Source organism: Rhyacophila brunnea, unplaced genomic scaffold (genome assembly GCF_057557595.1).
Source record: "Rhyacophila brunnea isolate RB1 unplaced genomic scaffold, BYU_Rbru_1.0 scaffold_8, whole genome shotgun sequence".
Taxonomy (NCBI): Eukaryota; Metazoa; Arthropoda; class Insecta; order Trichoptera; family Rhyacophilidae; genus Rhyacophila; species Rhyacophila brunnea.
In genome coordinates, this window is record NW_028233350.1 from 11,478,194 (window position 1) to 11,505,524 (window position 27,331).

The window sequence follows — 27,331 nt, forward strand, 5'->3', positions numbered from 1 at the left end:
GCGTCATGTTGAGTGGAAGAAAGATGACGCGATCCAGCCACGAATGCTTGGTTGGTCGACGCATGCGCAGTTCGCAGTAGTATCCCAAAGCGGAGGCTTATTTTTCTGGTGATGCAGTGCGCGCTAATCTTGCAAAGCTTGTAACTCCGTGAAATATCATAGTAGATTCTTGATGTCGGTGAACAAACTTTTCTTGGACTCAGTAGGTGGTAAACACAAAAATTAATTTAATATATTAAAATAAAAATTAAATAAATCTCGTAAATAATGTCATTTTAAATGATTTTAATGTGACATTTTCATGAAATATTGAAGTTTCCCAACAACTGGATCGGCCATGTAGTTTTCAGTATTATAGTCTTATTATGGCCAAAGTTATTAGAAACCCTCTGATTTCAAAGTTTCCGTTCCGGTTCTATAAATATACCTACTAACCTACTTACACCTACGTTGAGTATCTATCTATCTAGTAAAAAGTATTAGACATACTTACTATTATTTTCAAAATAATATTTTTATCAAATAAAACATAATATGGGCACTGCAATATTTATAAACAGCACTCGAATTGAAAAAAATTACCAACTGGAGCACTAGATAATTTTTCGAAAATATTAACATGGGTTTTTGGGTTAATGGGGTTTTTGTTATGTGGCCTGCTTAGCTCAGACGGTGAAAATAATTATTCCACGAAACGGAGCAATAATTTCGTATATTTCATGAATCGAAGCTAAGCTCCGGTGCGCTCCGACCATATTGAGCCCTCATTTGTAGGGTTACATGTAAGTTGTACGTATGCAGTTCATCGTGGGACACTTATTCGTGCGCCGCAGTACGTGAAACATGAGTTCGTATAACATTTTATCAAATGACGAGTTGTTCGTTGAACATTTCACCATGGAATATATTTGTACGTATCTTACAAAATGCGGCGATAGTTTGCAAATAGTACTGTTCCAATTAGATCAACCCTAACCTAACCTAACCTAGTAAAGATATCTCCACATGTTGTAGCATACGTACAAATATACTCCACAGTGAAATGTTCAACGAAGAACTCGTCATTTGATTATATGTTACACGAACTCATGTTTCACGTACTGCGGCGCACGAATTAGTGTCCTGCGGTGAACTGTTTACGTACAAATTTCCGGATACGGATTTGTAAGTATTCAAGCATATTAGTACAACAAAAACTCTGAATATGTTTATAGGATAATTGACTAAACTGAGTTCAATGAGTAAACGACGACCAAAACAATAGAATACTAATATTGCAAAATTAAAAACAAAAAGATTGGGACCTCCAGAACCATGACATTTAAAAAAAATCTGGTTTCGTCTTCGTTGCATACGTCTCTGAAAACCCTTCAATATCTTCATGTCAAAGATATTATACAGCTTTATCCCATACGTTTTTAATAAGGCCTATCATTCTGATTTGTCGAGTAATATGGGTTTGATTAGGGTTGTGTATATCTTTGTTTTAATCTTCTTTGAGAAGAATGTTGATCTGAAGTGTATCTCTAAAATCTAAATCTTAGAAGGAATATTTTTCCAGACCAATAATTCTTCCATTAAGGTACCTACTTCTTGCGTTATGTCATTTTGTGGCGCAATGCTTGATCTCAGATGTATGAATTCTTATTGACTTCTTCTTTATTAGATATTATACTAACAACTTTCGCAAATTCATAGACATTGATCGTTAGTAGTGAGCTTGTATAAGCCTACCTCGTAGATATATATTTTGTTTTTTGCTTGATTGATCTGGAGACAATATTTCCTTGGCAGCTATTAATAGTAGGTACTGTACGTAAATTCATATTTTAGGTCTGTTTCAATCTTGGCGCTGTATCTATATTATCGTGAACATATCCAAAGGGTTGCATTTCAGTAATATATTCTACGTGGAAATATATTCAGGGACTTGGGAAGAGGAGGGAAAACTATTTATAATTAATATAAAATTGGAGAAAATAATTGCAAGATAAAAAGAACTTTTTATATACAACGTTTTTAAATTTTCTGTTGAATCATATAAAGTTGACTTGACTAGCTTACACGATCAAAAAATTTGTACTTGATATAAATAATACTGAAATGTCATATTGATTTCCATAGTAACGCACGTATATATTATTAATTTAGTTGCTAGGACCCACTTAGCAACCTATCATAGTTTTACTTTTTACGGATTTCTTCCGAAATAACTTTTCATACAAAACAGAATTTACTGAAAATGAAATCAATTCTACTTAAAGATGGCTAAAAGTATTAAAAAATGCATTGGCATCGTGTTCTGATATATTCTAAAAGTTTCAAATGTCTAGCTAGTCGGAAAGTTAGTTAAAAATCGATTGCAAGATTTGTACCGGACAAACAACCACCGTAAAAATAAGAATACGAGCTAAGAAAAACGTTGTAATAAAAAATCTGTATGTCCGTTTGTTCAGTTATAACTCAAAAACTACCGAATCAAAATACTTGTGACATTTTGATACCACTTTGGTAGACGTTTAGTAAAAAATCATTTCGATTATTGATGTATTAAAAAAACTTTTTGAAAATAACACACTTATGTACTGCCAACAATATAAGGTGAGACAGAATAAATTAAACGAATCTGTCTACTTCTCTTTCCATATTTCCCGCGAATAACTAGGTACATAATAATATTATGTGCTTGAATAAATTATTAGGTACCTATTAACGGTTTTCAATGTATGTTTGATTTAGAGCAATGATCCAATGGGCTGAATACATGGTCGACGAAATCCATCTCTATGACGCTCCTATTCGAAATTCAAAAAGCTATCACCCATCCATCACAATTAAAAAAAAATAATACATATAATTTTTCAAGAACAAAACGAATACAAAAACAAATTATTTGTTCAGGTATGTTTGTTCATAGTATTTCGTTTAATGTACCTATCATGAATGGTATTGTAAAGTGAAGATCAAAACTGAAATTCACATGAGTTGGTATGGGGGAGGGGGGCGGCTATGCAGATTGTACGCACCTAGATGAAACCTTTTTTTTTGAAAATGTCTTCTTTAAAACAAAAGTTTTATGTTTAGTGCATCTTTTTTCTATAATATTACATACTATGGCAGATAATGCATTTTTTACACGTAGGTACCTACTGACGTGGTGGACTTTTGGATAATTACAATGTATTTATCGTAAAAAGTCTGTTAATATAATTTTTATTTTATGAAGTTCCATATTATGATTCACTACCTACTGGTGAAAATAGTCCTTTATTTATTTTTTACTAGTAAATAATACATAACAACCAAGAAAACAATACAAAATTCCTTTGTATAGATATTATACCACATGGTAAAAATCTCTTACTGGGCAAAATATTAATTTGTTTTTTTTCTCTTTAATCCAACCCGTAACTCTGTAACGACTAATTTTAGCTTTAAATTACGTCTATAACTTATTTATTCACTTTTTGGTAACTAAAGGTGGCTTAAAAACTTATAGCCATGTTGGAGAGATTGTCACAACATTTCGTCTGTATTCATTCCAGATTATAATATCTTGAGGAATTTACTAAGTCCGTAGTTAGGTGCTTGACTTTTCATTATTCCCCAGCGTTTATTAGCTCTTTTTTAAAATTCAAGATCAACATAAATCAATAGTTGTGGTTATATAAATGGTTTATATAATTTAGATTAGCGCTACGCATAGAAAAACTTAGTGAGTTTGTCTTAAATCTCGTTAACTAGTTAGTAATCCAACGTCATCAATAAATTATTTTACCATTAGGTACCAAGGAAAACTTTTTTCGTATCTATAAACAAGTATTAAGATGTTGAATATGAATACAATCATTATCCATGACATATACTTAAATGTTTTTCATACTTTGCAAACAGTTTTTTTTATTAATCACTGTAATCTATATGCACGTAGATTTTTTTAGCGCACATTGCAAATGCAGGATCACATTTCACATTTTATATTGAAATTGTTTTTATTTAATTTTAAATTAAGATAAAATAGAAGCCATTACCCCTATTCATTATTTGGGTAGTTTCTAAACTCTCTTGGCACATGACCTAAACATTTTTTTTTTGATCCTAGTGTTTTTGACAAAGTATGAATTATTTGCTTGCATTTACTGTACAATAATACTTATAATATATGACGGTTCTTGCTGTTTGGATTGATTTCGAGATTTACATGGTCAAATCAGTTTCTGATTATTATTTGTTATTATGTTTTTAAAATTTAAACAATAATAAGCTGATCTTGATTTAACTTATTTTTTAATCGTACCTATCGATTATATTTACAAGGATATCTCTTACTTTAGAAACTTAATGATTTATTAGTCTGCATTAAAAGTATTTTTTTGAAAACTTGTTTTTATTAAATATGTACCTACCTATGTTATATAATTATTTACTTAATAATTAGTTCTACCATCCTTACATTTTAGTGAGCATAAGCTCACTATGCTAAATACATACCTACATACATAATTAAATAACCATATTATTATATTTGGATATACCTATATAAACGGGTAAAGATTATTACGACAATATATTATGTTATACAGCTCATTAATTTTTTGATTATTTCTTTGTTTGTAATATCCAGATCGACTAAGGACTATCACAAATGGCTAACCACATATACTGATAAAGGTCGTGTTCAAAGGTATTTACCGAAATATCAATCGAAGGAGGCAAAGACTGCCTACACGAATTACAGACTATCTGCAACGCTACCGGAAGTCCTTAGCCTACCAAATTTGAAGACGTCCTCGAAGAAAAAAACAGCATTCAATATTGAGAAAACCTTCAACCTTATTTAAGTGCATATTAATAATTATGCTGTGCCTAATCCATAATGTGCTTATTTTTAACATATAATTAATTATTATAACAGTAAATAAACGGGTAAAATTATTATATATTTTCTCATTAACAGTACCCAAAACTTACTATTTTTTAAGTAAAAAAAACAAAATACGTTAATAATGTTTTCAAGAAATTCAAAATACTTAACTGTATTAAAAATACTTTCATTTGATATTCACCACATCGAATATTAAATTATAAATGCAAATTTATATAAAGTAATTCCTCCAGTAAAGTTGAAAATGAGCAATATTCTTTTTGGGAGTCATTTTCGCTATAGGTATTTTGCTGATGATCGTAACATCTGCTGTCTGGAACAGCTCCGTTGCCAACAACCTTCTTTCATCTCCATTTCTGTAGTCATTGGTAGAAAGAAGCCGTGTAATCTCCCAATCGATTAATCTTGACGGAATCCTTCTTCCACTGACTTCGTATATGACTATCATCCTCTCAAAATAATCTCTGCTTATGCGGACAAGTAAATAATAGAGACAAACAAAACCTACTCCGTAATACACCTCGTTCAAATCTAGCGTATTCCTAGGTGCAAACGGCGAAAAGACGCATCTACAGTTGTTTAAGCCTAGGAATGTCTAAGAATAATCTTTTCCAATATTTAATTTCTTTATCTATCTGAGCCAGAACAAGGCTTTTAAATATAAAGAACATGAAGAAGAATAGAAAATAAAGAGTAAAAAATCGTCGAGTAAACTAAAAGATAATATTATTTTCTTGCTTACGGTTTGGTACATTTTTTTAATCTAGTAAACTACGCCTACAGTCAATACACCAATAGCCTTACATGATAAATCGCATCTACGTATTTTCACCTACAAACTACTCACCACATAATTTGACTCCCAGCTATCTAGAACTATTTTTTGTTCTGAGTTTTGATCAAGCGATTAGGAAGTCAAACGGGCGGTAAGGACCTAGTTTTTAGAGCAATAGATTTTTTCAATACGGCTAACAACATTGCATGCGTAATGGATAAATTTCATTTAAGTGTTATATTAAAGAAAAATAAATCGTTTTAATATCGAAGTCGCTTTCATTCTGACGTAGATAATAATATAATAATGAACGCCCCTCGGAAATATATCGGTTACAAGCCTTATCGATGCATTATCACGGTGGTGACAGCAGGTACCTACATATTAATATTCAATTAGTTTCCACTAACAGTTATTGTGATGAAGACACGGTACTGAGCAGAGGCTTCTTGTGGGGGTAGGCAGATCATGTATTTCATAGACGCGTAACATTATAAGGACAGCGAAGGAAGGAACATATTATATAAATGTTTTGAGAACAATGGAGATTTTACATGAAGAAAACGATGCTGTCGCTTCACTATAAAGTTTAATAGGTACCTACCTATCGACATCTCAGTTTAAAAATAATCGAAGAATAACTAGTATTATAATAAGGGTGCCTCCAAACCTGTCAGCGCCACAGACTTCTACGTACCTTAAACCACAACTGTTTGAGAGCAGGTTTTGCGAAAATTATCTAATTCTCCGTAGACGGTGTGTGTAAATTTAAAATTAATGGTTGGGTTTTGAAGTATTTGTCTATATAAACTTAAAAATATGTGGCCGAAAATAAATATTAAAATATGTAAGTAGGTACCTAACGAATTTTTAGATAATTTATGAAACTAAAAAAGAAAGGAGGCGACATTTTAACCCTTGTCCAAGGACGTAACTGGTACTGAGATAGTTTCGGTACCTTGACAAAAAATAGAAAATACATATTATAGCAATATGATGTATTATTCTTAAACAGGTACCTAATTAAATTGTAAGGTGGAAAATAGCAACACTCTATACAATTATGGTTTGTGTAGATGCAACTGAGCACATAGCAGCACTTTGGATATAACTGTAGACAAAAAAATGAGAAGTAAAGTTAATAAGTATAATATATTCAGTTTATTTATAATATCACTCAATATTATTTGTCTAAATATTCTAAATCCACTGTTTAAGAGTAAGGTTATGTCGCAATTTATATAGGTACCTATTTATAAAACGAAAGCCATTTGATTTTTAAATATTTTCATGTATTTTTTGAAATAATTCAACGTTTTCATATGCCAATGCAAAATTATTTCGAGATATTTCTCATAGCCAGTCGATAGAGCTTGACGTAACTCAATAAGGCCGCTAAGCGTTATGTATTTATTAATCAGTTTTATTTCTTCCTTTTTAATATAATATCTATAATTAATATTAATTAATAATATATTGTCTTATGTCGTTATGACAGCAATAATTCTAGAGGTCACCTTCACAAGCCTGTCTGAGTAAACCAGTACGATAGTACTAACAGCTAGATGGGTGAAATTTCAATAGATTTTGATTTTTAAACGCTATTCTAAGAAATACAAAAAATCACATACATTTCATACCTATAGTTATTTATAGACTCATATAAAAACATGATACAATTTTGATGAGCTTTGCTTACGACGTGTGTTAAAAGTGGGAATAAATTAAATTAACACGTAAGTTTTCAAAAAATGGCAACTAAAAAATCAGAGAATCAAAAGATCGAAGCTAAGGGAAATCATTGGTAATTCGGTCGAAGATAATTATTTATCAAAATTGTACCAAGCTGCACCAATGTTGACTAGAAGGTTGTGGTAGTTATATTCAAAAGTTAGTTTATCTAAATTCAGTTTAATTTTAATACATTGCCCAAACATTTGTATACATTTAATAAAAAGTACTCTCGAGTTACAGTAAATTGGTGAAAAACCCAATTGGTAGTTTAAAAATGGACCCAAAGTAGAGTTAACATACAATAATTAGAACATTAAAATAAAATTGCCGTATGTAACAACTTCCAAATCTCAAATTTGGCATGGTTTCTCAAATGTTATGCTTGCACGTGTATGCTTATTCAAATTAAAATAAATAAAACTCATTTAACAGATTCAAAATAACTGTAATAAATTGATTCTTGCAAATTTTGTGGTACTAGTAATATAATATTTTTATGTTATAACATAAAACATTGTGCGTGTCTGTTTGTTTCATATTTGCGGCCTAACCTAACCCAACTGAAAATACAATAGAAGCCCAGGATCACGATGGGTTTGTCGTAATGAGTTTTTTATTGTATAAACACGGTATTAATAATTTCATTTGTTTTTTCTACTAGATTATCTGTATTTCTATACTTCCGGATGAATATCTCTCCTCATTCTGCTCTTCCTGGAAACTCTTTATATTGTATATTTATAAATCGTTTATGGAGAAATTTCTTGTGCTACCTGAGCCGTGAGGAGTTAAAAGGGTTCACAGATGGTTGCACTACACTGCTCTTGGTAACGAAATGAGAGACCACTCGGGCAATGGTGGCAATATCGAAATGTGCACAATTGATTTTTTTTTCATACAATCGACCCCTTCCCGGCACCCATACGGAGCGCTTTAATTCCGACTAACCTGTTTTATTTGATTGGATTACATTTTGCTATTTTCTCGTCCCTTTGAATGTGATCCCAAGCAATATTCACAAAGTTTAAAAAAATACATACATACCTCGATTCAACTCTGTTCATTTAACTTTAACTAAGCAAAATGTATCTCTCTATTGAGTCACTCGCCTTACAACAGCTGTTTTTACTTGCAATTTAGGTGACGAAGTGTCGTTGGGAATTTTTTTTTATATTCTATTATTGAGTTATTCTTTTGCCTTTTGTTTCGTGCGTTAAATTAATTCAGTTAGTGTCGTGACTGAGTTATGGTGCGGTGCCCTAGTGAACAAATTTTAAATGTTTTTACACCACCAGAAAACTACACATAATTACTGACGTAGCTGGAAGTAAGGTACGTAGGTGACATAAGTATAAATAAGAGATACGCGTACATAGATCATTCTACCAAATGACAATATATATCTTAAATCTTGAATAATACTATACAATCTATACATATAGAGGTACATATTATAATTTTATAAATTTTAACTTATATTGCATTTCACTGTGAATCTTAAACAGTAAATGCCCAATAATTTGTGCCACAAAGCTTTTTTTCTTATATTTATATCCATATATACAGATAAATGATCGGTTCCAATTTTAGGTAATAAAATGTTAAGTTGTGAGAATTTGTTCGAAATGAGAAAAGGCATTAAATTTTAGAGATCCTTCAGAGTTAAATATCGACCGAATAGTGTTGTCGTCACATTTTATTATTCAGGTGTTCATGACTTGTTATTGTTCTTCATCCGGTTCAAATTGTTTCATGCTCTTTTTTTCTTCTTTATGCGCACAAAATTTTTTATTGGTCATATATTTAAAGAAAAATTAGCCGTTAATCAAAATTCTGCCATTAGTATGGCCGTTATAGCAGAAAGCGGCTGTATATAGAAGTATAAGTGAAAAAAATTGTCTACACCACATGCTTGTGAGAGATATTATGACTATAATCATTTTGATATTATTTAAAACAACTGCCAGAAGTACTAGCTGTCATCGACTTATGAGCACACGTCGTCGTAAGAAAAGATTGTGCAGGGGGGACATGCTCGTCGAAGGTCAAAATTGAGTTTTTATTGTATTTTCAAACCATGATCCTGGACACTCCTTAAACGTTGTAGATAATCTATTTATATAATTTTGAAGCCTTATTATCCTTTATAGTTATTTTAAACATTTGATGACTGCATAAAGTATTTTTGTTACATAAAATAGTATTCTTTTAAACCTCTCGCTCTAATGTTTTAGAATATAGTCATATTTCGGTACATAACTGTGCAGTGGTGTTAAGATTTTTTACATTTATTAATTTTTATTGATTATTTGTGTTTTTTTGTTAGTGTATTATATTGATTAAGATTATTAATTTGTTAATCGATTTTATATCAGTAATATTGGCTGAAATGAGTGTTTACATTTTTTTTTTCATAAAAAATAACAATTTTTAACTGCATATTTCTTCGGTTTTAGTGCATATTTTAATAATTTGAAGTGCATACGTGCATGCATAATATAATCATGTTTTTTGTTGTATATAAATCCGCTCCCTAGTGATATTACTAAACGATTTAAAAAAAATACATTATTTATAAGTAAACAAACCATATTGTCTTACTTATAAATATGCGGCAGATAAAGTAAGGAAAATTAATAATATCATTTTTGTCAGCATATGTTGTAAAAATAGTTTTTTTTCGACTGCGCCGCTGAAAAACATCGCTTACCCAATTTTTTATTAATAGTGCGTATCAAATATCTACGAACTTTTATTTCATTTGTTCGTCTAAGGTAGTTCGCTAGGTAAAATAGACATAGGTATATATAACATAGAAACTCGAAATATTTTATATGGTTTATATATATGGAATAGAATGTTGGACATCCCTGCGATTGTATGGCATTGCAGTTTACTTTCGGACCAATTTAATGGGACAAATTCTTATTTACTGCTGGGGATAGATTTTGTTTTCAATGCAACGTTTTTTCTTACCGCGTCTTTTGTGCCATTTTTTTTAATTTCATCTACGTAGGCATTTGATTACTAATTTGCTTTATTATATAAAATTCTTATATTTATTTTCACTGTCTGATAACATTAGTTACTTATTAACATTATTGGACAAAAATTTTCATTTCTGCACTAAACTTTGTCGATTTTCGATTAATCAATAAGTACCACATTATTTTATTAGGGACCGAATGATAAATAGAGTATTATCCACAATTCCCAAATAGAATAATATATATTCTGTGCATTTCATTATTTAACGTAAGTAATTTCTTTTTATTGTATTTTAATTTTAATCTCTCAAGTAAAGAAATTCATCTAATTATGTTATGAAATATAATATCAGAACCAAATATATTAAGCATTAGAATAATCTGTAAGAAGCTCTCGAACCATTTGATAGTCCCACAATTTAAATCCTACTAAAACACAGTATTTTTGTATACTCGTAAATAAAATATTGATGTTAAAACAGTACTCCTGCATCATTTAGCAGGTATCACAGCGAGAGTTTGAACATTTTTTCAACAACGGTTCTCCGCTAATGGGATTAACATCGCGGGTTAGCCTAATGGACGCTCACATTGCCGTACTAATGCAGTTATTGATGCGTCTGTGCAACAAACAATGACGTAGATACTGTTTTATATAAGCTTTCTGGTCACATATATTTTTCACTACCATCGACACACAAGAATTAATTAATCAATTTTGTGTGTGTGTTACGTTAAATATATTATCATATATTTAAATTGAGCATTTTTATGTTTACAATTATGCAGGTAAATCAATTTTAACCATTTTTCTTCTTGGTCGTACACTCATGGTTGAGGATCATTACCATTTTCTAATTTTGCCATCTTTTGAGCGACCAAGACTTTCTATCCTTCGCGATCTTCCGCTTCTCTCAGAGCAGAGTGAATGGTGCCCCTAGTCAGCTCTTTCACTTGGTCGCTCCAGCGTGCAAACGCTCTTCCTCTGCTACGCCTTCCCTAGAAGCTACTCAAAATCACCAGTCTCTCCAGGTTGTCCGGTCCGCGCCGGAAAATATGTCCAAAAAACTGCTGAATTCTTCTCAGACATATTGTCGAGAGCCGTTCCTTTATCTGCAGTATATGGATGATTTACTGGTTCGTCATGTGCTCCGTCCTAGAAATACGAAGCATTCAGCGCCAACACCACATCTCAAAGGCATCAATTGCTTTCCGCTCCTTTGCCTTCAGAGTCCATGACTATTACTAGAGCTATGTTATGGCGTACTTTATTTTATATAAATGTCAGTAATAATGAAGAATGAATTTTCTCAGTACAATGACCTCGTATGCAGTCAATAACATTATAACAGCATAGTAAAAACACCGTCAACGTATCATTTAGTAGTAAACGACAGTGTGAAAAGGTGCCTATTACTCGAGCGAGAGTTCAGGATTATGTCGTTATTTACTATACATATCGATGAATTCAGCTATCCTCTCCACGACCTAGCTTATATTAATAAGTATTACGTATTCCATTTGGAATTTTGCCACATTTTTCTGATATTAATACCGTTTATGATTAAAATATGTCTAAGCACTTATATATAATTCATACTCATTAGAATAAAATAAACAGTATTAATTTCAGAAAACAATGAAGAAATTCAGATTGGATAGGTACGTCGATAATATTATCAATGAAAAATATATTGAATTATAACTAATTATATCTGAGTTTCCTAACCAGTAACAGAATCATTGTGTGTAACAGAATCTACATAGCCCAATGTTACTCGGTTTGGTACCATACAATAATAAGTTTAGTGGAATAACATTTGCATTTAATTTTCACTGAGCTTCGAAGCTCTTTTTAGGGCTAAAATGAACTTTTTAAAGGTAATATTATAGCCAATACGTGCTTACTACTTTAATACATCATTACCATACACAAATTTAGGTATTCGGAAAAAAGATAAGGTGATTTTTTTATCAGTGTTGATAAAATTATTGCAATTTACAGATAAGTATACATAATTCAAATATTATCACATGATGTTATTGATTGTTTAATAAAATCACCAAAAACTAGTTTGATAATCCCCCGACCATGTCCGATCCTAATAGGATCATATATGCCTCCACAGAGTAGAGGTTTGTATTAACAGATTTTGTTTTTTTACGAGAAATGGATGTCAGCCACTCGCTCAACCTATTAAATCCATACCCTGACTCACACACAAATTGAAAAACAATATGTGTACTTGCCAGACCCAGGATTCGAACCTGGGACCCACGGCGTTATAGTCCAACGCTTAAGCCGCGCGGCCACCGTGGGCGTGATAATACTGGATAATATAAATTAAATAACTACATACAATACATGTATACTTATTATTAAATCATTCTTTTTAAGAAATCGTAAATAGTTCCTTTTACCCTTATGTTAAAAATTAATTTTAATTAATCTGAATACATATATTTTATTATAGCTATTTTTGTATTATTTGTATTCATAATATGGTCGAAAACGTTTTTCGTTCCTGAGCAGAACATCAGTAAGTTCATCTGACCGTTTTATAATGATACGCATATATTATGTACCTTAAGTACACCTACAACTAATTGCAAGACAATTTCATTACAGGTGCGCCTTGCCTCGTTAGTGTCTTTTACATTTTGTTATTTAAAAGATGTATTCTGCATACAGAGTGAAGTTATGCAGACAGTGATGACCAGGCCAGGATGGTGCTTCAGGTTGCTGTTCAGCACAGGAACTTCTTGGGAAATAACATATCGTACGATTTTGCTGGGAAATTGTCGCCATTACATAGTAAGACTGATGATTTTAATAAGATTATTATAAATACGAATCGGAAATATTCTGACATCAAATACATACAAATAATGATCCTCTATTTTGTTGTATGGTAAAAATCTCTCTTTTTCCGACAGTTATGATGCTAATGTGTATAACGGAGTGAGTTGATATTTACAAGTTGCACGAGTGACTAACATACGATCCAAGGCCCATGTTAGATTTTAGGGTCAATAATAAATGAATAATACAAACTTTGAAATCATCTCATGGATATACCTACCCACTAGAAATAATCCATTGTAAGAAAAAAAAAAAGACGATACCCGACGGGACTTGAACCTGTAACGTGATAACCTGTATTATGATGGTAGAAATAATTGAACATACATAAATTGAAAACATCTCATGCAAAACACTCATAAGAAAAAAAATTTTTTTACAAAACAAGTTCTTACATAAAATGCTTGATTTAATATACAAAAATCGATTGTCAGCATTGTAACGCAATTTGATATGCATTTCATGTAAGAACTACTAGTTAATATAGTCGTAATTAAGTAGGATATCCGTAGCTTAATTGTAAAAGCACACTGGCGCGAATCCGGTGGTTACAGGTTCAAGTCGCGTCGGGTGCCGTATTAAAAAAAAAAAGGTTTTTTCTATAGAATATATGCATGAGATTTTTTCAAATTATGTGTGTTCAATATAAAGAATGTTACATTCTCAAATTTTGTGAATTATCCGTTGAATAAAAGAAATAGTTTTTTGGATGGTAAAAATATTTTATATTAACAGAGGAGATTAAGACAGTCATCGGCATCGCATATGAAGATGACAAGTAGCAAGATATAAGTCCGTATAGACTTGAAATATTATATTCGCTGTACAGTGGTCCATTTTTTGCAAAGGTCGGCAATAATTAGTAGCGTGCAATACAATATTTGAAATTCTCCAAGGCACATAATAATATATGTAGATACATTTGTTTTGGCTGCTTAAATGCGCAGTATTGCGCAAGCGCATATCTTTATTAGATTTATTATGAAAAGTACAGGAGACCGTAACTTTCTAACATAATTTACGAGATTTAATGGAAATTATATGATGAAATCTTAAGTCCGATTTTGCCGCCAAGAAAAATCCTGCAAACACCACGTTGCCGACCACTGCTGAGTATATTGTATGATAGTAATAATATTATATGAATTGTGATTGCGTTGGGCAGGTTTGTCTCAAGAAGATAATATACCTAACTGACAAATAAAAATAAATATATATCTCTAATTATTAGACCGTAAAGGAAAGTATAGTTTATTTTGGATATTTTATATATTATCAAAAAAAATGTGAATCTAAAACTCTGTTGAAATGCTTGTGGACTCTTACAGACCAAGACGATAAAACTAAAGTATATTACGTCAAATTAATCTTTAAACACCTCAGATATTTATACCTCCTATAAAAAATCTTTGAAAAATATACAACGCCCGACGGGACTATCCACTGGATTCGTCAGTGTGATATACTATTTAACGATTTTTCTAATAAATATATTATATATGAGCTGTTTTCAAATTATGTATAAATATATTAATTGAGCGTAGTTATACGCGAAGCAGCCAGTCCACACAAACCTCAAACAGAGATATAAGCACTTTTATGTAAAGTGTGTTTCTTTAAATCCACAAAGCCTCTGTATACTGTTTATACCTTTTTAATGATACATATTATATACATAGATTTTGTGTAAGAGATAAAAGCATAAAATCTATGAAATTTTGGTGTTTTAGCAGTCCAGGCTGTTTTGTCCAAAACGGGTTTTTTAGAATGTTCATTCTTGATGCAGCTAACTCTTATTTTTGTAAGAAAAAGCGTTATTTTTGCATCTATTTTCTTTTAAAAAAACCTAAGTTATTCAAGTATTATGGGAATTTCAAAGTTCTGAAAATAATTCTAAAAACTTGTAAATTATACATTAATATTAAGCTGTATATTCTATATATTGTATATATATTACATTATATATAATAAAATGAAAAACAAATAATGTAATTGAGAAAATAATGTTTATTAATTGAATGTAGAAAAACACACCTTACAGTCAGGATTTTAATAATTAGGTAAATACATAATATTATCATGTGGCTGCTTTTTGCAGATCGAATTTGGCATATTTTTAGAACGCATTTATATGACATTTTATATGACAGCAGCTTGGCTGATTTCTGCAGAATGTAAAACAAACGTCTGAGATTATGGAAATTACAATAACTCATTTTTTCAAAATTGTGGCATGGCTGCTTTGTGTATAACTACGCTCAATTTTCCATCTTTATTATCGTATAATGAGCTTCTTCAAATTCTTTGATGTCAACCATTAAGTCTTTGATTTTTAAAAAAGAACATTAGAATTAGGTAAAAATATTTAATAATGTAGCATTCTTTATTGATCCTGTATATAAATTTTAATTTAATTTGACCACTATTCGAATTGATTAATTATATAAGTAAAACAATATTATAATGTATTTTTTTGATTTTGCATTATTTCATCGTCTTTGATTGGGTATATTTTCTTTCTAAGTGGATCATTTGACTATCATTATATATACGTGAACCTCTTAGCTGGGATAGACTTCTTGTCAATATTATGTTTTGCCGAATTTCAAACAATTGGTATACCCGGTAATTTAAACAACAACAATTCTCACTGAGTACTTACTTATTTAAGAATGTTGGTTCGACGAATAGGTAATTCTATATTCGATTTTACCAAAAGAATTTCTGATACGCTTCACTGAACTCTATTATTTCATTGTTTCACGGCTATTCATTGTGTAATAACATCGACAAACTAAAAATAATGTCGTAGCGATAAAAATAAACATTTCAATTTGTATTCACAAACTATTCTATAATACTACAGGGCATATAAATAATTAATTATTACTACTAACAATTTATTTATATTCTATATTGAATTGTTAAGTTTTAAGAATATCGCATTTTTTTGTTTAAAAGGCATAATTTGGAAAAGCATCCAACCCCGTTATTAGAAAAATAAAATAGGACAGGGGTGAGATTCGAACACATGGCTTCCACTTGCCAGATAAGGACCCTCACTACTAAGCTACAGACTCACAGACTCAAGTACTAACCTTGTAGATATTACCTAACAACTACGCATCTGAGGTATTTTCATTACATCGTTAACGCGTAGGTGTATGCATGTTTTTTAAAATGTATATTTATTTAAATCTTACCAATATTCAGTAGTAAATAAATAATAATTAAACAAGGAGTTGTTTTCAGTAAAAAATAAAGTTTCAGTTAAATTTCAGGGATATCAAATCCAAATTTGGAGTAGAAATAAAATTGTAGTTAATAAATAATATGTGCAAAGTATTTTCTTGATTTAGTAACTTATCGATAAGAGTTTTCGTCTGGTAAGTGACAGACATGGTTTTAAATCCCACTCGGTCCACGTTTTTTTGTAAAATTTTATTATAAAACATATGTATTTTGAGAGATCTTCTTCAACTCAAAAAATGACTAGCGAAGAACGGAAATAGACTAGTAAACTTCAACATAAATTGTGTACACTAAACTTTGTCAGTGAAACGTAGGTATTTATTTTAATTTAATTAAGACTACAATATGTTTATAGTATTTGTTAGTTTTCAAAAGTCTAATTAAAACCTGCCTAATCGAAGCCGTATTATGTCATTAAACCATACATAATTTAAGATATTTTATGGATAGAAGAATATTTTTATCTATTATGGTTTGATTTAGGCAGGTTTTAATTAATTTAAAAACTAACCAGTACCATCTGTAATAGTATGCATTCTTAATTCGACAAAAACAAATAAGTATGCATTATTTTTGTAGGATTGCCCATAGCATACCTAGTCGATTATAGTTTTGTCTAGGCAGGATTTAATTGAATTAAAAAAAAAACTTACCAGCACCATCTGCAAATAATTGTATTCTTAGTTCAATGAAAACAAATATGTAGTACTGAGAAAGTTTAGTGTGCACTATTAATTATTAATGCACGAATCTTAACAGCCTACCTCTAAATGATATATGTACTTATTTGAAATATATTTTCCGCTAATAGGTACAGTTAAAATATTTTTTTACTAGCTCTAACAATATTATTAGATACAGACTTAAATTAAATTATAATTGCCAATATTCTTTGTAATATTTTTGCTAATACAATAAAATTATGTTTTACTTTGATGATATTATGTAGATATAACGAAATAATAACTATTATTTGTTGCTTTGGCAACACAAGTCTTTCTGGAATCCCTCAATTCAAATTTAATTCGAGAATTCACAATAGACGCGCAAGAAATATATCGTTTTAATTTAATCAAATTATAGTTAGAAGCATGTGCAAAAGAAACGTTTCAGAAGAATGACGATTTCACGGCTAGACATTGTGTAACATCATCTCTGCTGCCAACCAAATTATTATTTCAATCACAAATCAGCAAAGGCTTTCACTCTTACAATAATTGCCATACTGAATCAATTGCCATGATACAAATAAAATGAATAGCTGTAGCACTACGATTTTTATTATTATTGTCAAAAAACTGTCAAATAATTTTTTTGTTTTTGATAATTTTCTATTCTACTTTCATTCACAAGATTATTCTGTAAGAAGCAGGCACGATTATTAACACCGAAGTGTGGCATACCAACAAAGGTATCATATAAACATATAATTCGATCTCTTAATTAACTACTTTATAATTAATTTATATTAGATTAAAATTTGTAAATTTAAGATAATTGTAGACCACAAGTAATTGTAAACCACAAGGTAGACCTAGAGGCCGCTGGATCGATGAAATGATAAAGTTCTGCGGAAGTACGTGGCAACGCAATGCACAGGACCGAGAGAAGTGGAAGCAACTTGAAGAGGCCTTCATCCAGCAGTGGATGGATTCAGGCTGATGATGAAGATAATTGTACTTAGTTGTGACGTGTTTTTTAATTGATTTATTTGGCACTGTATCTACATTTAGGTTATTAAATGTGAGTATTAATTTTAGTTTAGTGTTTCCTCTCAGGATAATATAACATAAAAAGGCAATAACACAACTGTAAGAAAAATAATTACTATTATTACATTTTTTAAATATATATTTTTTAATTTCAGCTATCAGCGATGTCAAATATAAAAATTTTCACCCGGGAAAAATTCGACGAAGCATTACTAAACCCTCTTATTCCTCACACTATGATCTGCCATCACCAAAGTCACCAGGTCAGTATTTTTACCACGTTTTTATTAGCTCATATTCTTGTTTGTCCAGTTCAAATTTTTTCTTGTTTGTCCAAGATTTGTAAAAAGTAAAACACTATTATTGGTTGCTAAGGGGGTCTTAGCAACTTTATTATTACTATATACGTGCGTTACTATGGAAATCAATATGAAATGTCAAAATAACACTTCAGTATTCTATATTTATTCAGTATTTCTATCAAGTACAAAAAAAGTATTTATTAATACATAGAATTGTCAAGTATATTATATGATTCAACAGAAAATTTAAAAACGTGGTATATAAAAAGTTATTTTTATCTTGTAATTATTTTCTTTAACGTCGTTCGGCTGCCATCGGCCGTCTGATTGGAGTAGTTTGGATGACGTGGCCCAGCATACGTAAGCAATTGGTATCTTGAACTGAAGGAGGATATAATATACTGTAATTTAGACAATCCGCTGAATTAGGGCAGCTCCGCTTAACCCCACCTATCGCGATGAGAATAATATAATTTATATAACTCGTATTTCGTTAATATAATAATTGTGTATTTTTAGGAATACTGTTATCAATAATTGATTTATAATATCGACTTTTGACGTTTGATAAACAGCATGTCCGTTTTAACTTAATTAAATCATTAAGTTAAGTTACACAGAAAACAAAACTGAGCCTTTTGACAAAGCTGTCTGATACAATAATTATTCATCAATAACCGAATAAAATTAATTTTTATTTTTCATAAAATTCGATGTTTTTTTTAATTAAAAAAAAAAACATTCAAACTACCATTAATTGACAAAAATATGTGAGCATCATAAGAAAACTTATTAAAAAAACATTAAATAATTGATAGATTTGTTTAAAAAAAAACCACATGGAACAATACGTAAAAGTCGAACCCTGATTTTTACTAGCTTTTTCTAAATTGTCGCTTTCTCTTTGAAATAAAAAATATTTTTTATTCTTCTTGTTGGATTTTGATGAATTGATTAAAATTGTTTAAAACACTACAATATAACAATAAATTTCTAAGCCTCTTAACTTAATATAGACAATTAATTTTATGCTGGTTCTACATATTGGCATATTCATGATTTCCAAGCGATTAACAATTCTCACTAAGTTTAGAAAAATATACAAATTTTAGATATTTTTCACCAAAATTATCAAACAGACTGTGATAAATGTATGTTCATGTCCCATTCGGTATATTATTTTTTTCTTTAGTATATGTAGATATATTTTTGATATTATATTTTATTACTATTTTTTAGATTATATACCTACCTATATTTTTCTTATATAAATTGCTTCCAGATTATTAGAGTGGAAAATTGGTTTATAAGTTGCAACAGCTAGTGTAATAACTGTAATTTGACCCTAAGGTACTCCAAAATCAGTCTTAGTCATGACAAAGGTTCTCATACTGGATGCAAATCCGACTTAAGGCCGACCAGTATTTCTTAAATAACCTCATAATAATTACTTATGCACACACTAACGTCTCCTGTTTTATAAACCACCAAATGTAAATTAAATAAATAGGTAGTCTTGAATTAGAACCATGTGTATTGAGTTCATGTTTTTTCCTCGAATGATTGAAAATTATTAGACCAATTTTGACTTCAGACTCTACTAATTGTAGAAAAAACCTACCTAGTACTCTTTACGATTCTCCAGATATTGATATTTTATACGCAATAAGCTTTCAATATTACTAAAATATATAAGTAAGTATCTATGGTATTTTTAATAAACTTAGTGCCATGAATACAAGTAATTTGTCAAATGTCATATTTAATGTCCTTCAAATGTATGCTTGTCTGTCTATTCTTAAATAATTGAAAAACTACTGAACTTATTTTTATGAAACCTGCACAGCATAAACTATACATTACATTTTAAGAGTTCATACTGTTATCTCAAAAGGTTTCGAAGTCACAATATAAAACTTTTACAAAATTACGCTGTATGTTAGCACCAATGACATTATTAATGGACGACGCACTCAGTACAGTAGCTAGCAAGTAAATACACTCATAACGACATTCGTACGTGCATAGGTAGACGTCACGCTAATGGTTAGCACTGATCAGCGGTGATGTGGCGTTTGGATAGGGAGTGCATGCCCACAACAAACCGTTGTCAATTGCGCTTTGTAATACTGACAAGACAGAGAAGGGTGTAATTGGCTTAGGGAGGCCTTAATCCAGTAGTGGATTGATTCAGGCCGATGTTGATGACTATGATAGTGTAAATTGTATAATAATTACTTAAAACTATTACCTTTATAATCCTTATTCATTTTTGTATCGAATTATACTTTTCTTTTCAAAATGATATGAATATACCTACCAGTACCAATTAATCGTTTACTCGACAATTTGGTTGCAAGTTGCAATACAAATCATCATGTTTTATTAACCTCTTTAATTCAGTAAGTTCAATTCAAGCCATTCGATTCTTTAATCACAATAATTAACCTTACAAACATATTTTTTCCAGTTAACGGATATCGAATAAATTCTACCCCAGCATCAAACATAGATACGCGATCTGTAAGCGGAGGCAGTGGTCAGGCAGCCACGAGTAAAGACGGCATTTCCATCGAATCTCTACGTACAAATCCACCAACTACAGATCCTCTGCAAAAAATCAAAATGTTTAGGTGGGTAAACTATGTGTTTAAATAATTTATTTTATATTTTATGTTTATTTTTTTTCATTATTTATTACTGGTTCGCTTTAAAGGATTTTGTATTTACATTTTAATACAATGTGTAAAAGTGTTAGTGTAAATAGTCGTTTCGGGTTTTGCTCCATTAGCAGACTATAAAAATATTATTTTTCATATAGAAACAGGAGTGACGAGTTCTTTTATTTTGCATTGGCTTTACAACAACCATGCAAATTTAATGCAAACACTCATTTGACAACAAGACATATAGGTATAATATGTCAGACACAGGATTCACGTATTTAGAGATGAACGTTATACCACTACACCACCGCAAGCATTTAACCCTTAATTGCATGGTGTTGCATTTGAGCAACATACTGCAATTTTTTTAAATAAAGTATAATGTGCCTACACAATAAATTGTGTAAATGAAATTTTATTTAAAAAAATCGCAGTTCTCTACAGAACATGACAAAGTGTGCTGATAAAATAGCTATAGTTTTTATCCACATATGCCACTATTAATTTATAATAATATTAAACATTCAATGTGATCGATTATAAAAGTACTATGTTATTAAATCAAAGGGTTGCCATCGTGCATTTAACGGTTAATGAATATTATGGCATAACTCAAATTACTTGAATTTTTTTTTTAATTTTATTTTGCAGGTTAAATCTAACAACGATTTTAAGCTGTATCTATGCGGTATTCATATTCACCATCGGGTTGATTATTTTCATATTCGATATTTTTATCAATACAGAAATTGCTGAGGTAAATATGAAACTTTTCATTTAACTTTTAATCACATATTGTCATTACCATGGAAAAACATCTGAAAGGGTAGTTTGATTGATTTATGTAGCGTTTTTCTTGTTCATATACGAGTATAATGTGACATTGCATTCCGCTTTCTCGTATCACTGGTTACGATAAGAGGTTTAACGAATTAGCATTAAAGAGCTTTCGTATAATACATTTAAATACGTTACTTTAAAGCTGTGGACACTGTCAACTGCTGTAAAATTCTTGCTGGAAAAACATTGAAGGGGAAAAAATAAAAAGGAAAAATCATCTATACCTAATACTTTATCTACATAATTTAATAACATTTAGGCCTAATTTAGTCCGCTTTCCAACCTTTTTTGTTTAGAAAAACCTATATTTTATAAAATCTCTGGAAATCCTAAGTTATTTTACTCCTTTTAATATTACCTGTCATATGGGCAAATAAATACATAAAATCACTTTACTTGTTATTTACTCGTAGGGCAGTTACGACTAATTTGTAATTTGACATAACCGACAGATTTTGGAATAGTTCATAAATGTCATGGAGGCAGCAGCGAGCTCAACGAATACTCTAGCATTTGCACAAGTTTGATGCAGTGTGAGAAAACATCAAAATATATAAACAGAATAATAAATGAATGCATTCCACAACGTTTTGCAAACGCATGTGGTAGTGGTTAATAATTATTTTTGCGTGTTTTCTTATTTGTCATAAACAAACATTGATTAAGTATTATACTCTTATCACGCGAATGTCTTATTAAGTAATTAAGCTTAACTTTCATAATACTTTATTATGGAATTAATATTACACGGTACAACGTTAATATAATTTTGTAATCAATTAAAAAAAATGTTGGTTAGTAGTTCTTCGCAATAACATTGCAAAACCCCTGCTTGGAATCATTAGCTTAGCGGGACACTATCAGCTGATGACATTAAATTCCCCCTTTAAACGGATGAAACCGGACCTGATTGTTATTAAATTAATTGTGGATTAAAAGGGGGGTATTGTGTTGCGAGGAACGTCTGATAATATTATAGAAAGCAGTAAAATTACTCATAATTTAATATGTTTTAATGAATGTAAAATAATTATTTTTAGATTCTAATGGATTCAAGCTCTGTACTATTCCATTTGAGTCGTTTTTTGCGACCCGGGTTTCGCCTTTCGGCATCTTCAGGCGTCGTGTACACGTTTGCGAAACCCGGGTCGCAAAAAACGACTTAAATGGAATAGTACAGAGCTTGAATCCATTAGAATTTAAATTCAAATTCCATCAAGTACCTTCGGTCGAAAGTATTAAAATTATTTTTAGAATTCAAAAATAAACTTAAAATTGAATGAAACTGTTTTACAGTATGTATTTGTTGAAGACTTTCATCATACTATAGCATAATAGTTTGTCGTTATGTTTTATCAATAAAATATTTTAATAAGGTGTCTAAGTGTTAGAAAGATTTTTGTATTTATATTAATAATGCATTTTATAAATTAAGTAAAAATCATTTTTTTTCAAAAACTACCTTAGATATTCAAGAGAACTCATAATTAAACTATGTTTTACATGGATATAATTGTTATTTAATAATATAATGAAAGCTTTCAATGTTATAATATTATGTTACAAATAATGCCAATACGGAACGGTGTATTAAACATTGGATAAACTATGTGTAATAATATAGGTAATTTCAAAATAATTATGCCGTTGATTCCGGAATCAAAAATTATTTTTCTAATCATCATTTTAACTTGAAGGTAATATATTTTTTAGATTTACTGTTTGTATTTGGTGAGTATGGGATTTATCTACATAATGTATCTGTTTGTGGATATCAAATTATACATAAACAAAGCCAAAAAGCATCACAAAGAAAAAAGAAAGCACGAGGAAGCTTACGACGCTATGATGAGGCAAACTGAAGTAAGCTCTATCATATTATTGTATTTAAAATTTAATTGATACTTTGTATAATAAAAGTTAACAACTGACTGTCTTGGCCATTGGTAAAGTATATGTTTGATACCTTTACACTCCGGCTCTAGGATGAAAATAATGTAATTCTAAAAAATACTTATTTTTACATTTATTACCTACGTATTTATTTATTAATATATTAATATAAGTGAATGTCATTTTATCTAATTTTATGCGATGTAATCAGGCAAAGATGCATATCAGTGTAGTAAAAAGTGCAAAGTTATAAAACATAATATACTATAGTATCACAACACGATCCGTAATGAATAACGTTAAAAGAGTATTCTTACAAATACTGCCGTTGTTTCAGATTTTATAATGTTTATTAGTAAGTTGAGTGCAAGCATTACAATTCTTTGATGTTTTTTGTTTTCTACATAGGTCGGCATTATACCGGCCTAATGATTATATTATTTAGTCAAAATTTTAGATGGTAAAAACTGCACCACTTAGATGCAGATGATGAAATAGATTTATTACGTCAAAGGGGGCCTTAAAATAGTTCATAGTAGTCATACAAACATTTAATTATACCACAATCATAAACTTATGTTTATTGCTCACAAAAATATTAGATATTACAAAAATGAAATAAAAACAAATGTTATAGATCTAAATAAATAAAACTGTTCGAATTTATGGCATTTCAAAATGCCTCAATCCTCCATGTCCCTAAACCTGCTACTGGCACCTCTTGATATCATATTTACTAGATTTTTCCTGTTATATTTAATAAAATTTTAATGTTAGCCATGTTTATTTTTGACATTATTGCAGATAGAAACATTAGACGACCCACTCTCAATGGTCGTTTCAATGAAAGACAATAACTTTCAACAGTCATCGGCGTCACTGGAGTTACCATCGCCAGTGACACCTCTGGAGCATCCGTATTGTTTCAGTCAAGGCAGACATGCCGGCAGCTTTTACCTTAAACTTGGCGCCGCGGGTAATTATATCTTTATGCAACTTAGAAAATGAAATACTTGCTTATTATAATTTAATTAGTTACCTATAATGTTTTCAGTCAAAGTTATAATAAGTAAATATTATTAAATAAACGTGTATCGTATATTATGAATATCAGTAACGACGAGTCTATTAGAAGGAAGTAATATTATATGAGTAATAGTAAATAAATGAATTTTTAAAACCTGACTTGTTTGGGTTATTGATTAATTTACTATTGTAAGCTGATAATAATGATCATTTTATATTTTCTTGAGAAACAGTCACCGTTTTGATAATTAATTATCCGGTAGATAGCTCTGTCAACCTCTTCTCACAGAAAAATGTATTTTCATATACATACATATATAATAATATGTTGGTTTCGTAATAACAGCTGTAATATTATATTAGATATAGGTATCGCTGTGTTTTAAAACATAGAAATTTTATGATCTACCTAACTATGTTTCTACTAATGTGACATTATGATAAATGCTCGTATGTCATTGGTATTTTTTTTCAATGTAAACGATAAATAATAGTTATCAAACAATATTATTTCACCTGTCATTCTAAATAATTTCTTCAGATTGGTTACGATAATAACTGTAAGACATATTTATATTATTGACAATATTTTTAATTAATACTATTTTCAGGCTTTTGCTTAGGTCACTTAGTCCACTCAGCTCTGCTACTAAGTGTTCAAGTTGTTTACTTGAATTCAGCTAATTGTGGAAGCACGGCCATATTAGCTCTTGATGTTATATATCCAATCTACTCTTTCTGTCAACTTTTTTTCATATTCAAATACTCGAATGTCATCATTTTAAAATGCAAGGTAAAAACAAGTATCTACTTTATTTTTAATACTTTTATACAAAACCAGGGACGGATTTCAAGTTGCATTTCGGGTTTTTTAACCAATCTGTTTATATAATAATTAAATTATGTATTAAACATCACAAACTATGATCAAAATTGTTGAATTATATTGACAAACTTTGAACGGCTCGGAAAGTGATAAAATATAATAAACATAAAACCAAAAATTACTGCGTATGATTTCATCCAACAGTTTAAAAAATCTGTGATTATTATCATACATTGACCTATGTTTACATTTTTAATATGACCTCACCAAACCATCAATATACTTAAAAATAATCAATACATCCTCTCACTATTAAAATATCTTTATCTGAACAGATTTGGTATATAAATGCACGTGTATTTACCTAACAGTATGTATAAGCTTTATTATATAAGTATATTAACTTGAACAGATTTTTGTGTTTACAATATTATAAAAATCGAGAATCTGTTTAAAAAAGGCTGAGGTTACCATGATAATTGTACTCCAGAACAATCTAGACGTAATAGTATGTATGAATATTTTTTAGGAAATCGGGCGCTTTGCTCTCATGCATTGTATTGCCAGCAGTCTTTGCTTTTGGATATGGACTATTATTAGAGAAACCATGGATTCTTTGAATGTGTATGCCAAAAAGAATGAACACAAGGAAATGAATGGTGAGTATATTTTTCCTTGTTTATAAATCAATCCAACACAATTTTACAAGTTTAATATTTAAATTAATAAATTCTTTTCAATATTCGTAAAATATATAAATATATATATATGTTGATTTTTTGAAGAATTTAGCTGAATTAATACTTATTATTAGTTTTAATAATTATTAATTATACATATTTTATATATCTAGTTAAATAAACATACCCCTAAAACTGATTTCATATAAATTAATGAAAAAACGTCGAATCGAAAGACGGGTGATATAGTGAGCTAAAAGGCCACCCCTTGGGTCGGCCGCCTGTATCCGCCGTACATATTGCAAATAAAGACGTGCACCCCTGCCACAGCCTATGGCCACCACAATATGCTTTTAGATTCTATCCATCCATCCAACAATACAAAATATAAACCGAATCTCATTTTTAATACAAGTCATTCTTCGAATATTATTTTAAAATTATATACATCAATAAAATAATATAAAAATGAAACAGTTCTTGACACTTACTTGCATAGGTATTGCAATACGGGTATTTCAAAACCGGTATACCAGTATTTTTCGATACTGAAATACCGGTTTTAAAAATCAGACAATACCGATATAATATTCGGTATTCAAAGAGGAAATAAGTATTAATTAGCATAAAAGGTTTAACTTTTTAGGCATATTTGAAATAGCGGTTAAATACTATTCGTTTGTATAATCATTAATAATCTCAGTCCTAGTGCCGAATATTTCATATTCTTATAATAATATTACCAATTATTATAATGGACTTGCCCGTGCCTAATTTTTTTAATGTTTATCTAATAAAAAGTACCTAGCTTATACAATTATGGAGAAATTTAATTTTGTTGAACAAAAAGGTGTGTAACATTGTGCTTGGTTTTATCTCTTACAGGATAA

The 27,331-nt window shown here is 30.1% G+C and overlaps 1 pseudogene; it reads left to right on the top strand.

The window, feature by feature from the left end:
- The first annotated feature begins 21,135 nt into the window (after positions 1–21,135).
- Positions 21,136–27,331, top strand: LOC147063909 (proton channel OtopLc-like; annotated as a pseudogene).